At 37.8% G+C, this 13,654-nt stretch overlaps 1 non-coding gene across 1 annotated transcript; it reads left to right on the forward strand.

The window, feature by feature from the left end:
- Window positions 1-6,596: 6,596 nt before the first annotated feature.
- Window positions 6,597-6,668, forward strand: Trnad-guc (transfer RNA aspartic acid (anticodon GUC)). Its single transcript has one exon. It is a non-coding gene; the product is annotated as a tRNA-Asp (tRNA).
- Window positions 6,669-13,654: the final 6,986 nt, after the last annotated feature.

Raw genomic sequence — 13,654 nt, forward strand, 5'->3', positions numbered from 1 at the left:
GCTTTCATATTATGCCGAGACGATGACACGCCAGTAGGGCGCTTAAAAACACCCTTGTAATGGTCGCTGAACTGCACCATGGACGGTCATTTCAATGGTCTTGAATTCAAATAAGTTTTAATTGGGATTGTTAGACGACCTTAATTGTGCCCCTCAGTTGATAGAGAAATTCAAAGGCCATAACAGTTATAAATAAATAATGTAAAATCTTTCACCATATGCCCGGAATTCTCTGATTTTGAATAAACTTTTTCTTTTAGTTAATGTAACCAGAAAATTAACACACACACACACACACACAAACAAAAAAGATTCAAAACGGAGGGAAAAAAACGAATCTAAAACTTGCAGGCGTTACGATGATAACATATCACGGCAGACGACAAGAAGATGCTTATAAGTTTGAGTTCATAAATAAACATGTTTCAAATAGGCCGGTCAGCTTATCAACGTTGGGAGGTCGGCTTTTATATCGACATTTTGGACAAGTGGAATGAACCCTTTTATATTTCTCAAGCAGTTCATTCAGAAAGAAAGATATTTAAAACACACACACGCACCCGTTCATACACAAACACGCACACACACACACACACACATATACTCACACAAACACACACACACACACGCTCGATGTGTTAATATTCATGATGTTCGATTTGAAAATGGTGAATGAGTATTGCGTTGCAGATGACATGACCTTAAAACATGATATCTAAGTAAAGATACTTTTGTTTTTTTTAACTACATCAAGTATAACATAAGAAATAAATATCACAAAATATGTTTTTCACTTTGAAGTACATTATTGAGTTTGAAAAAATTAATGTAAACATATTATTTTTTAACAGTATGAAATGTATCCCTAGAGTTTTAGAAATGATACTTATAAATAGAACATAATTTTTAAGTCTATGCATTTCTAAGAATATATTTTTTTTATTAGCCAAGAAACACAGCTGCGCTTACATTTTGTAAATTAATATTGCAGACGAATCTAGTGAAAATATTAAATACTTACAGGCCCAACTTTCAAGGTGAAACAAGGTGATAAAAGGTGAAACAAAGTAAAACAAAGTGAAACAAAGTCTCCTATATATATTTTTTTAAAATTTATTTTACTTGGTTATTATTCAAACCTGGATTTTTATCTACAATGAAATATCCATGACGTCCTGCTCCTCTCCCCCCCCCCACCCCTTTGGTAGGATGTCGCATCCCAGTTTGAGAATCGCTGTTTTCGCGCGTCCCCCACTCCGTTCGCTTTGCACTAAATAAAGATGGTGTCTTCGCTTCTTTCCTTACGACTAGTGGAAGCCGTCGAATTGATATTGTCCTGGAATGTCCCAGTAGAGAAAGAGATCTAGCATGGAGAAAAGAGATAGGACATTTCAAAGGGAGAAAGAGAGCAAGAAACTTTTACGCAAGACTACGTAACCAAAAAAAAACAACAACAACTCACAAAGGTAAAAGGAAAAGAAGAAACAACGGTTACAACTACAACTTGTGCAGCAATAAAAAAACGTATAGAAGGGAAATAACCTCTCTTTTTTTACTGGCATTTCTTTCAATGATGCGAGATTTATTTCCCTTTTCTATATAAATCCACAATTTATTTATTACTACTAATTAATTAACTAATTGGTTAATTTTTCGATTGATTCGTGAGTAGTCATCGGCAATGAGTCATAGAGCAAAGTCTCAACTTGATCCTAGATTGGGAAAAGGGAGAAATAACGTGCACAGGATTCTTCACTAACAGTCAGACGAAGTGAGTTAATATAAGCTTTGTACACAAAGACAAAGCTAGGTCACTTCTTACAGGCAAAGAGAAAGACCATTTCAAACTGTGAACACATTGGAAGCCAGCAAAATGTCTTGGTTGTAAATGAAACCTTTTAAAGGTAAACACACTAAGCAATAACAAAAACAAAACAAATATTACGTAAGGGAAGAACTCAACATTTACACCCGAAAATCTCAATACCCCAAATTTTCCATTTTTCCATATTAAACAAAATTAATTAATTACTACATGTTAATTAACTATTTTTTTCAATTGTTTCATGTTATGTTAGAAAAAATGAATAATTGTGCAAAGTTTCAACTTGATCTGAGAATGGGAAGTGGGAGAAATAACGCGTTAAAAATGTATCAGAGACACAGAGTTGATGTCAACTTTGCAAAAAACAGACAAAAAAATCTGATAATTTTTTATTATTTTTTTTTGTTGGTTATTCCAGTACTGAGTTAATGTTCTCATAAGATAATAAAAACAATTTATTATTTTTTCTTTCTAAGCCAAGCAGAACTTGAATTTCATGTTTCTGATTCAGTACTAAGATGTCAAATACAGGGGGACACAAGCAAGTACGGTATCTGAAGAACTCTCAGACCGGAATCACCAATTCGTTGCTTTCTGAAGATGACGTCATCAACAGCTCCTTGAATTGTAAATATCAATAAGAAAATATTGTATTTTTCTTTAACCGTCTTATTTTATTTTTTTTTATACTAGTTTGTTCTAAGTGAACACCGTTATAATTGTTCCCGCTCTTTCTGGAACATCTCCCCGGAAACAAGTTCTTAGATCAATCTGTTTCATTTCTCTCGGTAGCGCCATCTTCAACGGCCGGCGGTAATCTTTTCAATAGGAATCAATAAAACAAACCTCTCTACTGTGAGAACACTTGACGAGCGTTCTTTCCGCCTCGGAAAATAGGAAAATAGGGCCGAAAAAAAAAGTAATAAAAAAAATCGTAGAAAAAAAAAATTCGGGGGAGGGGGGGGGGTAGGGAGGTATTATTATTTTGGTCTGCGATCAAATGGATTTCATGGATTATATTTTTTTTAACTCTATGCCTGTTTAGCGGGTTTTTTTCCTTTTTTTTTTTTTTGTCATTCTGTTAACTTTGAATAGGATGAAAGGTGAAAGGTTGCGTGCCAGAGAAATGGCGTCTGTGTTTACTGATACGTTCAAAGGTTTGATTTACTTCGTACGGTTAGTTCCGGGTACTTAGACCGATAGTTCGCTTGAGCGTGAATGCATTTATTTGTTTCATATTCCGCTAGTATTAAAGGAATACCAGACATACGAGGGGCTGGAATTGAGCAAGTGCAGGCCCTGCGAAAGGTTTTCGTGTTGGCCTCTTCAACTTTAATAAAAGTGCACCACATAATTTGAATGCATTTAATACATTTTTAACAAATTTGTGAAGAAAGAAATATAACAATAATAATAGTAATAATAATAATAACGACCAGGGCAGCGCCAGAGAATGACTACTCGTTCATTTCTAACATAATAATAATAAGGCTTTTCTTCGAGTCGAAATATTAATGAGCTATACAGTATGTCCAGGGACTACGCAGCCCCAGTTGCGACCTACATACTTGGCCACAACCAGCGCAGACATAGCCATTTTTCGCCGGTCGTCGATTTAATTTTTCTTTTCGCCGTCTACGTCTGTCCTTGAGAATGAATTTTTATTTTTTTTTGGCCTTTGATAGTACTTGCATATGTTAATATAATTTCCCTAATTTTTGTAATAATAAATATGCACATTTTTGTTTAAAATGATATTATGTATTTTTTTTTATGTGGAGGTCTGAGAACGTGTGTGGCCTCACAGTCTTGTACTGTGGTAAAGCCGGCCCTGCGTGTATGCTCTTTTTTTTTTCTAACATATCTGTCCGCGAGCCCTTTTTGTTTGTCCATCACTTGATCCGATTACCAACAATTTTTTTTTTTGTTTTGAGACTTCAATTAACATTATTTTTTTTAAAGTTCACGCTAAGTTCTGTATAAAGTAGAAGAATTTTTTAGGTATAATTGTAAATGTCATCAGATTTGTAAATTAAGTAGTAGGCTACATATAGTATATTGCTATGGTAAAAAAAGGCAGGCCACCCAAAAGGCAGACACCGAATGCGATGGATTGATGCTGTGGAGGCAGATCTGCAACAGCTTGGGGTTAGGGCGTGGAGACGAAAGGCCTGGGAGGGATCTCAATGGAGGGATGTGTTGAAGCAGGCCAGAGCCCTCCATGGGCTGTAGCGCCACAGGGATGGATGGATGGAAATAAAATGGTATAAATTCTTTATTGGCTTTTGAATAGGCTTGTAGGCCTAAATTCTAAATAGACAAGTCTCTAAACCAGTGGTCTTCAACGGGGGCAATATCGCCCCCTAGGGGGCGTTTTCGAGATTTTGGGGGGCGCTGAGAGCCAAAGGGGCGGTAGGGGGGCGCTGGGCACAAAATGGGGCGGTAAGGGGGCGCTGGGCATAAAGGCGGAAAGAAGAAACTAAAGATGCTCTGAAACAGAACAAATTTAAAAATTCTTCAACATTAAAGCTGGGAAACTATATATAGACAAATTATAGTTAACTTGCTTCTAATTTAAGAACAGAAACAGCGTTAGAAAATGAGTTCGGGAATCCCATTTTCTATTTTTAAATTCTTACTTCTTTTACTGCAGGGTTCTCAACCTGTGGATCGCGACCCCCTTAGGGGTCGATACAAGATTTGCCAGAGGTCGCCTAAGACCATCGAAAATATAGATTATTAATGTCTATTCTTCTACTGCCGTATGTGTGTGTGTGGGGGGGGGGGGTCACGGCAGATAGACGGATTGTAAAAAGGGGTCGCCGAGCATAATAGGTTGAGAACCGCTGTTTTACTGTGATCGGAGAGTATTTATTGTCCTTGGATTTGGCGCGTATAAACGTTTAAGATTTGATCAACAAACTAGGTTATACGCCTTTTAGATTATATCTAGATATGTTAATATATTGATATTAAAATATTAATTGCAAAAAAACATTAAAGGTAACATTTAATAGAATAATTTAACTTTTTAAAAACAAAAAACATTGATAAAATGTTGTTACGAAAACTCACTGGTATGTCATGTGATATTTCCTTGAGATTTAGTGAATTGCCACTAGAAAAAAAGTAAGTTCTACTTTGATGGCATTTTCAGATGATAGTAAATGACAATTATTAAACATCTGTTACTGACGTTCAGATTGAGTTGCATGAAAAAATAGATTTACTATGTCTTCATTAAAAAGAATGTAAACATAGGAGGCACACAGTGGCGTAGCTAGGGTGGGGGGAGGGGGGAAATGGAAAATCCCCCGGGACCCCATTTAAGGGGACCCAAATTAGTGCTTTTTTAATTAATTTAATTAAATATTACGCAAAATGTAGCGGCCCCCGAAGATGTCAAGCCTTCGGACCCCAAACGATGCAAATTCCTAGCTACGCCCCTGGGGGCACAACAGAGATGTGGCTGCATTTAAATGTTTCAGTAAAATTCCAAAACTGTGGTCGAAATTGGAATTATGTTTTAGCTTTTCAACATACATGGGTAACCTAGATTTAGTGCGTAACAAAGTTAATGAATAAGCAAAGAAAGAAATTGGATGTACCCACTAGAGGAGACCTTCGCCTTGCTTTGGCTAATTTAAAGCTTGAAATTTCTAATATTGTCAGACTGCAGGAGGCACAAGGTTAACAATAGCTTAATTTCATTTTGTAGTGAATTCAGCAATAATAATATTTATATTAAAAAGTAAATCTAAATTTACAATTAAACCTAAAAACAGTAGGTCCTAATATTCCAAAATTTTAACGGAGACTATTCTTAGGATTTGAAAGAAAGTCTTTACAATTAATTTTTGTGTGTAATCACTGCAAATTATTTAACATAATTTTTGCATAATGATAATATTGCTTGTTTTTGCCTTTAATTCCGAAGATTACGGCTGAGTCCAGTGTTTCACATAACTAAGCAAACCCAACTGCGATATACATATTTTCCCGAAATTTATGCAGACAAAGCTGTGGTATGCTGGCTTTTATTTGAGTATCAAATGTTTGTCCCGCAGTTTTTGTAAGAGCTCTCGAACTGTTTCTCTCAGAGGCTATCTGCTGCCAAAGAATGCTGCCAGGTACTTTTCTCTATGCCAGTGAGAGCGAAATGGCGCCTGAATAAATCTTTATAGCGCTCACGGGGGAGGGGGGCACCTCTGTAATTCAGTCCTCCTCAAAGCTCGCCAGTCATAAGCCAAGAGTTCACAACAATCGCCTTTGGCATGCGGTCGTCTCCCAAGCGGGATAAGTGTTATTGACAGCATAAAAATTAATAGATAGATGATATTTTGTTCAAATTTGCCTTCTCCCGCTTCTTTATAACTGTTTTTCTTAGAGGGGGGCGCTGGCGAATTTTTGTAAAGAAAAAATTCGAAATGGGGGCGGTAGGCCAAAAAAGGTTGAAGACCACTGCTCTAAACAGTAGACTGGTCAACAGGTAAATAGAATGTAGATCTAAATAAAGTAGTTCGGAAATCTATTTTACGTCAATGATTTCTCATCTTTTTATTGTAAAGTTCTGCCTAGTTTGTACATTGAAAGCTCTTCTTGTGAGTGCATAGAGGTCTTAGAGGAACACTGCAGAAATTTTATTTCATAAAACTACGAGTCACACTGTCCCAAATATGACCACGTTGTATGTTGTAAGTTTCTATTGCCATCAAGGCCTATATGTCATTATAAACTAATTAGTTGTTTTAACATTCAATTATAAAACATCTCCTCGGTAGTATAGTGGTAAGTATCCCCGCCTGTCACGCGGGAGACCGGGGTTCGATTCCCCGCCGGGGAGATAATTTTTTTTATATATATTTATTTTTGAATACTCCATTTTTATATTCAAAATGCATCTACATCTTTGTTCGATGTCACAAAATTTTTTATCTGAACGGTAAAAAGTTTCATATTGCTTTTACTATATAAGTCAATTTTCCACTATTAAACTAAATGACTTTAACTTTGAACTGCTCCTCTGTCACAGTAAAGGACTCAAGTGACTAGATCTAGGCGTCTTTAAGTTCAAAGCAAAACAAACTTTTAGGATGACATAATGCACTTTAAGAAAACAATGCTGATTTTCGTACTAACAATCTCAAGCAGCAGCATTCTATAAATTGTTTGAAGCCTCTATTGGAAAAACTGGTTTTGTTTATGAGCTGTCTAACTGTCCATCCGTCTGTCTGTCAAGCAACATAAAAAAAATGTAAAAAAACAAACACATTCTTTACAAAGCTGAAGGCTTTTTGTAAGGACGACTACTTAGCTCTTAATAACTTAGGAATGATAAATAAAAAAAAAAAAGAAAAATATACCCCCCCCCCCCAAACCCATTTTTTTTTCCAAAAGAAAAAAAAATACTAGTTGCACACACAACTGACAGCAAGGAAAGTGTTCTCGAGGAAAGACCTCCATTTATTGTAACCCATACGCCGTTGCACTATCGCGCTAGTGTGCAAGTTACGCAAATATAAATATGTTACGTGGCATTCATGAATTGAAAAACAAACTAAACATACACATACACATTTAAACATTTATAAATAGTAAGAAAAAAAAAAGTAAAGTTTTCCCTCTAAGACCTTGCGATCTATGGGGCAGATGATGTTAAGGTCGTCTGTTTCTTTGGCCAACGGTTAAAGTGCAGGGTGCAATGTGGCCAGCACAACGTCTAACCATACTCTCCTTACCCAAAGTCTAGGCTTCCGAACTGTTCGGGTTCGAATCCTGGTGTGAAGACTGTGATTTTTAATTTCAGGATCCTTTGGGCGCCATTGAGTCCACCGGCTCTAATTGGTACCTGACTTTGGCAAAAGTAAAGGCGGTTGGTAGGTGTGCTGGCCACATGACACCCTCGTTAACCGTGGGCCACAGAAAGAGATAATCATTACATCGTCTGCCCTAAAGATCGCACGGTCTGAAAGGGGAACTAACTTTACCTAAAGCTCCCCTGGACTTTCAAAACATTGTTTTTTTCTATTTGACTAATCTAGCTGTAGATAACAAGATCGTGGAACAAGAGTGGCGTTACAGTTGGAGTCATGTCAATCGAGTGAGTTGCTTTTGGATGAATGGACCAATGATGACTCTCTTGTAGCAGTTGGCGGGGGGGGGGGCCTGTCCCCTGGACAAGATATTGATCAGCATGACTAGGGGAAACTTTTTAACCAGGGAGAGAAAAGGAAAAAAAAAAAAAATTGAAACTAAGGAAAAGTCACGTGACCAGGGTTTGACCTCTAGTAAAAAAAACATAAGTTGATTAAGTTAACAAGAAACTCACAGAAACTCGAGCTCTGAAATCTACACAAGAAAAGATTGGGAGGGGATGGAGGATTGAGCTAAAACGATAAAAAAGTTCCCTTTTCCGACCTTGCGATGATGTGAAGGTCATCTGTTTCAGTTACCCATGGTTAACGAGGGCTGTTGTATGGCCTGCACAGTGACCAACCGCCTTTACTTTTCCCCAACTAATTTGAGGTATCCGTTAGAGCTGGATGTTCTCAGAGGAGTCATAAGAGCCCGGTATTGAAAACCCAAGTCTTCACAAAGATTCGAAGCCGAGCGCCTTACCACTCAGCCAACACGCCTCCCAAAAAAAGGTTTCCAATGAAACAGTTTATTGCTGCTTTTTGTCAACACTTGAAGATCATGGGCTCGTCACTTCCTGTGCTGAAATCATTCACCTTATGTGAATATAGGACCAGCAAAAGAAAGTCTTGTTCAGACTAATTACTTTTTGAGACCAGGCACTAATGTGAAGCCACTTGGAAAGTACAAGTTCGTTTCTGGGAATAACTCTGTTCATATTTCATCATTGTTAGTCCTTTGACTTTCGTAGTAGGGGCTGTGACAGTTCGCGCAACAATTTCCCTCCACTTTTCCCGGTCAGCAGCTGTTCTTAACAGGACATCAAGAAAAAGGCCGGTCCGTTCTATAATGTTGTTCAGTCAGCTTTTCTTCGGACGACCCTTTCTACGTGCTCTGTCCACTGTTGATACAAGAAGTCTATAAATACTGGCAACTCGGGGTTTAAATCTCAAATGTTGTTTACATAAGTGGAGGAATTTGGTTACAGGAATTGTTCACAGCACATCCTACGACGAGCGTCAAGGGTCAGATGATGGTGATGATGTTAATAATGATGATGATGACAATTAGATGTTGTTGGTGTAGTGTAGCAAATAAAGGAATTAAGATTTCAGAGCTATTCATTGCAAGCCTCATCTGCATGTAGTACTTTACAATTATAGACTTGTTTAATGATGTGAAAATAATTTTTTTAAACTAAATTTTCATTTAACTTTAAAATGAGGATTTAAATAGAATGTTGGTTTGCACTTTCAAATATTCGCACACTCAGTATTCTCTCGTCCATTCACTGTGCAGGCCACCGAGCTTTTTGTTTTCAAAAGTTTTTCTTTGTTATCGGCAATGTCATGAATTTCCTTGGTCATTTTTTTTAATCAGAAAAACGCTAACATTCACCAAAACTGATATTATATTTAAAACGACATGAGATTTAATATAAAAAAAACACTAAGAAAAGAGAGAGGATACAATATAACTGGTCCATCTATGTACATACACTACAGCATTACTTCGATTTTTTAAAATTATAATTACTACATATTGATTCATGATTTATGTATTGGTGGTTAAGTCGGTCTTTACAATGTATTTGGGATGTATACATACAAGATTTGAAACTACATAATAGCCTACATTTCCTAGATATTAAGGATTCGCGTAGTGGAAGAAACATAACCATCCTGAAAAGCGTAATGTTACTGCATACTTTTATTCATACACTTAGACACCCATTTCAGTACACTCGCACCCACACAGAGTTATGCAAAGTTCTGCCGCAAAGACCACCCGTAGCACAAAAAGAATTTCTCCCTCTCACCAATACATTTGACTTTACCCAGGACACGCATCGACTTTCCTAATTACAAACTGCTCACCCGTGCAAATCTGCAGGTCACTTCCCAGGATACAGCAAAAGGTCAGCTCTCCAGGTTCAGGAGAAGGACGTCATAGCGACGCTAGACCAGCTCTTAGGCTTTGACCCATTGATTAACTGGAGAGCCCCTGCTAGATTTAACCTGACTATGGAGAACATGTTCTGGCACTTGTCTGTGCCCCCATCAGCTGAATCGATACAATGGCTCCATCCCTTCTCTTCAAGAACAACATATGGACCAGTGTTTATGTAACTGTTCAGCGTGAATTCAGCCTAAATGGGTCAGTGTTAACCAAACAGGTCTCTTACAGCTATCATTACGTACACAAACAGTGGAGAAACAAGAAAGTAATTCTTTGTTGTCCAATGTCCAAATATTTGTCTTAACTTGGAATCTATATGTAGATATAGATATATCGTTTTTGTATAGATAGATAGATAGATAGATAGATAGATAGATAGATAGATAGATAGATAGATAGATAGATAGATAGAATAGATAGATAGATAGATTAGATTGGATTGGATTGGATTGGATTGGATTAGATAGATAGATAGATAGATAGATAGATAGATAGATAGATAGATAGATAGATAGATAGATAGATAGATAGATAGATAGCAGGGGCGGACTGGGTGTCAAAATCGGACCGGGCACTTCTATAAAATTCGGCCCACAAATTCTCTATCATGTGATGGGCATCCATTTCTAGGTGTATCGGTCCTTAAAAATCATTGTTAAGTTTTGATAATGTATCGATATTCATGCATACAGTGAACTCTATATCTTTATAAGCAATATACCGTCTTTTTAAATCAGCAATTATGTAGGCCCTAAAAAGTTGAAGCCTACTAGTGGCACTGTCTACATTCTACATTTTATTTTCGGAAAATGTGTTCGATTGAAATAGTATTACACTGTAATGCCTTTGAAATACTTTTTTAAACACGATGCCCAGAGGTCCTTTTATAATAATATTAATATAATAAGAATATTATAAAACCTTTAACAACTTGATATGTGCTATAGTGACTTCGATCAGGCCATTTCGGTGGCCCTACCGGCCCATTTGGGTACCGGCCCACCGGGCATTTGCCCAAATGCCCATATAGCCAGTCCGCCCCTGATAGATAGATAGATAGATAGATAGATAGATATCATTTGTAATTTGAATACCATGACTACTTGTACAGCACGTGTTTGTACACAAAACATTTGTAGACAATTGTGCACCAGACATTTTCATAGCACACGCAATTCTACTCAAGTGAAAAATATTGCATTTTTTGTAGCTTTGAAGAAAATAAATCTTTATGTTTAAATGATACGTGGCTACAAAATATTTTCAATGATTATGTCCGATGTGTTTTTATTATTACACCTCCATATTCAGAAATCAAAGACACATATTTAATGTGTAGTCAAGGGAGATAATCACTAGATTGTATGAGATAAAAAAGTCTAGAACTCTGGTTGTCTCCTCATGGTCTTCATCTATTACTCTGATCTCGTTATTCCGCGACCTTGCGTAACTTCTTGACCTCAACCCCCAAGTGGTCAGGAACTTCCGCTTGCAAATGCGTGATGAGCATTTCCTTTTTTTTTTTTTTTTTTCAGTTCTGGCCTCCCGGATTGGGCGGTCAATGGAGAGCGTCAATTACAATAATAATCTCCCCACCCCGGTAACTGTCCGGAGTAAAGGCATGCAGGCGAGTTGATGTTTACGGGTTGTAGGCTTCAGGACATCCGGGTGTGACAATGTCACGTGATATGCAAAACGCCTGGAGACGGGGCCGGGTGGGCATAAGAAAGAAAGTACGTATTTGTTTCAAATGTTTCGGATGTTCCTTCAGAGTTAAAGACAATCTACTTCCTAGTCCAAACCTACCGCAGGGCAGCGGGAAGGGTATGAACCCGTGACCATTGAGACGACCGAAAGACAATCCAGCGAACATACTGCACGACCAGTCGGTCATCCACGACTTCGCAGCCCTCCATGTATAGAGATGACCAAGAGGGGTAAAAAAAAAAGTTTAGCCATTATTAATGCCCAAAGATTAAAATCTAGTCTTCGTAATAGTACCAATTAATGAAGTGTTACATCGGTTTGAGTTGATCACAAAGATGTGTGGTAGCTCCATAAAATAACATTCGCTGAAAATCCGCCAATGATAGTGTTGTTTTTGTTTCACCAACTGCATTGTTGTGATGTTGTGACCATACGGTCAGCCAAAGTCCTCCACTTTTCCCGAGGATATTATTTGAATAATTTTGTTGGATAACTCAAATTAATTTCGCAGAAAACAAAAAAAGGCAAAATAAAACAGCGAACTTTTCTTTTCACGCAATAACGAAGAACTTCCTGATCGGGTGGTATGTGTTATTATTATTATTATTATAGCTTTTATATAGCGCTACTTTCATGCTTATAGCATGCTCAGAGCGCTTTTGGTCCAATCTCATTTGTGGACCAGTGGAGGGGAGGGGGTATCTAGGAGTTGGTCTTCCGTGCTGCCTTTAGGCGCTCAGTAAACACAACTCTGCCCGAGTCGGGTGTCGAACCTCGAGCCCCCTTCTAGGTAGCCAAGCCAAGCCAAGTTCGACCACGCTTCCTGTCGTCGTGGTGGAACCCAGTTCAAACCCTGCAAGTAGCCATGACCTGCTGTAGTTATAATCTACTTTTGAAATGGAACGTTCGATAAATATATCAAACATATACAAACACATATAGCAAATACAAACACATATAGCAAATACAAACACATACAGCAAAGGTCAAGCTAACATTCAGTTTATTTTAAGGCTTTATATTGTTCTTTTAAATCAAAACTTTTAGGTCCAGACAGAGAGAAACAGACAGACAGACAGAAAGACAGACAGAGAGACCATATCCCATGGGTAAGAATAGAATTCCTAGTCTTAAGCCTCCTCTGCATTCGCCTTTTTTCTCTCCTCCTCTACCTTCGCCTCTTTCTTCACCCTCCAAAAGCTCACAAATATTTCCTAAAAAGACATTATATAAACACATTGATTCCTGAGACAGACAGTATGAGGCTTACCAAAAACATAATATCACAAACAAACAGTCTGCCAATTACGCCCGGCGTCTAAACGGCTTTACCAAAACAGCCATTGCCCGTGCGTGTTTACTAAAGATAAAAACATTTCTCGGTTTTACAGAAAAAAAAGGCCAAATCAAGCTAAAATAAGGCCAAATAAGCACATTTCTTATGCTTGAAGGAACAGGAAGTTCTTTCGCTAAAATAAGTGACTAGCACCTGGCCAGATTGGCCTTTATTTACATTTGAGGTCATTCTTCTTTTCTTCTTCTTCGTTCTCATTGTTATGTTGGAGTGTTCAGATGAGTAGACCAATACATGAGATGAACTGCGCAGTGGTTTCCAAATCAGGGAGCTCTCCATATAGTTTCCTTTCTATTGGGGTGATTTGGGGCCAATGTCTTATACGGGCTTCTTGGTATATAGAGCAGTTTTGGAGGACGTGGTCTGCATTCTCTGGTGATACTCCACATGGGCAGATTTCACTAGTTCCAATTTTGAGCTTCCGGTACATGTGTTGTCGCATTCTGTTGTGTCCGGTCCTGAGTCGAAAGATTAGACGTTGGTCTTGTCGGGATAGCTTATAGTAAGCGTCATCTTTCTTGTGATTTGGATGAGAGCTCGTCCATTTCTCATTTATTTTATTTACGATTAATTTCTTCAATTCTTCTGGATAGAGTGCAGAGTTTATTAGTGTGTTAGTTCTCCCACTCTTGGCGAGTGTGTCAGCCTTCTCGTTTCCTTCTAGCTCTATATGT

The sequence above is a fragment of the Biomphalaria glabrata genome, chromosome 13 (genome assembly GCF_947242115.1).
Source record: "Biomphalaria glabrata chromosome 13, xgBioGlab47.1, whole genome shotgun sequence".
In the NCBI taxonomy this organism is placed as follows: Eukaryota; Metazoa; Mollusca; class Gastropoda; family Planorbidae; genus Biomphalaria; species Biomphalaria glabrata.